The following is a 2,130-nucleotide window of genomic DNA, read 5'->3' as shown; positions in this document are numbered from 1 at the left end:
TTCTGCTGGGTTCTTGGCAGAGCACTGGTGCTGCAGCAATCTCACTGGGATGCCCCTGGGATTACAGCTCTAGGTTTTAAGGAGGGTATGTGTATGTGTGTGTTTGGTCCAAGCCATGTATAATGAAGAACAGGGAAGGGGCTGAGGAGCAGGTGCAGGGCTGCCTGCAGAAATGATACCAGCTCCTTCCTGGACTTTTTTGAGGACAGGTTCTGGGTTACTGTTGCCAACAACCTCATGACCTCAATGTTTTGACACCAGCTGGTGTCTCTGCACCTTCCCTGGGGCTCCTCGATTGCATTCAGAGGCTTCACAACCTCTTCTAAGAGATTCATTATCACTGTATATATTCTGCCCTACTGGACTTGCCAGTAGAGAAAAGGGGTGGAGTTGAGCAGAGGCACAGTCACTTGGTCGGTAAGGCTGCTATACTACAACTCCCATCTGACCAAGAGGTCCCTTGCTTTTCTTTCTCCTCTCTCTGGCTGTGCAGTGGGCTCTAACTTTTTGAGGTACACTGAAGAATCAGTTTTGCCTCCACTATATAAAGATGGCCTTTCTCAGGCTTGCTGACCTCTGCTCAGTGGGACAAGGCATTCTTAAAAGAGTTGCTGTTTTAAAGCTCTTTTCCTCTCCAATGTGCTCTGCTCCAGGAGCCTGTTTTCTGCTGTTACCTAGTTGAGAAGCCAGGGACAAACACATCCACCACGAGGTGGCAAGACATCAGAGACCCTTACATAATGCCGCAGCTTGACCCAGACACCACCAAAGTGCAAGGTCTCAGATACCCCAGCTGTTTCTCCTTGATCTGCCTGCAGGGGCTCTTGCAACTCATAGGAGGATTTGGGCTGTGTGGCTTCCGAACTAGGTCCTCTCTGATTTGCGTGTGGCATTCCATCACTAGGCTGCTCAGCATCTCCATACCTCAGGATGTGTAACCAGGGAGCCTTTTTTTGCCCTGGAAGGTCATTTCTTTTCAAGGCATGACTAGGAGTCAGCTCTGTGGTGTCTGCATCAAAGTACAGCATTGCTTCATTCTCTTCTGACTTCCCTGACATCTGCATTCCCAGCCTGGGAGATGCTAAACAAACTTCCTCTACCTAGGCACTCGGGTGTCTTGCAAGGGCCAGTACTCTTGCTGTATGGGGCACTAGGACTCTGTGAGCTGCACTGAACCTAGGGTGCCTGCATAGTGCTCTGTGTGTTCAGCTACCTACCCAGAGGTTCATTTCTTCTCAGCTGCTCCTATTTAAGTTTATTTTTTTCTGGCAACTTTGAGCGTCTTGGGATTGGTTTTCCCCAGGTCCCTGTTTGTTCTGGGAGTGAGTAGCAGTACCACAGATAACCTATTTTCTGATGAGGCAACATAGAAGTGCAGAGAAGTGTGATATGCTGCGGCTGTTACACATGCTGGTTGTGGCCCACTTTTGACCTGAATCCATCTTCTATGAAGTGACTTGTAATCTGGATATACTTTGGTTGGCCTAGTGTAACATCCAATGCTTTGACTAAACTTTGAATGCGCAGCATGTTGTTGAAGTGTGGAACTTGCTGCCATCGGATGTCCTGGACACCGACAATTTAGCCACATTCAAAAAGGGGTTGGACAAATTCTTGGAAGAAAGGGCAATCAGTGGCTTCTGAGCTACAGCTTCCTCCACCTTAAATGCTGGAGGCTGCAAGTGAGAGAGGAACAGTGGGGAAAACCCTGGTGCTACCAGCTCACAACTTCTCCTGGTCAGCATCCTCTCTGCCCCTGTGTGACACCCAGTACTGGGCAAGACGGACTTACAGTCCCAGCAAGTGGCCAGTCTTAGGTTCTTAACTTGCTAAAGGCGGTGCTTAAGTGATCCATGGATAAAGGCAGCCAAGTTGGGCTTGGCTGCCTTCATGAAGTGTTATGCTTTTCGACATAAAAAGCACAATGCCCAGTGTTAAATATGTTTGCAATGCGATGCACGTGCATGAGTGATGCAATGGTAAACAACGTTTTTTCACATCCTCCCAGGCTCGGACACGCTCTGTCCCGCGTCCCCCAAAGAGCCTCTCCCTCGGGCGCGCTCGGCTCTGCCTCCCCCGGCCCCGGGGCGCGGGGCGCGGGCGCGGCGGGGACCCGGCGGCGGGGGCGCC

Source organism: Crocodylus porosus, unplaced genomic scaffold, assembly GCF_001723895.1.
Source record: "Crocodylus porosus isolate Cpor-Errol unplaced genomic scaffold, CroPor_comp1, whole genome shotgun sequence".
NCBI classification, from domain to species: Eukaryota; Metazoa; Chordata; order Crocodylia; family Crocodylidae; genus Crocodylus; species Crocodylus porosus.
This window is presented reverse-complemented; position numbering follows the sequence as displayed.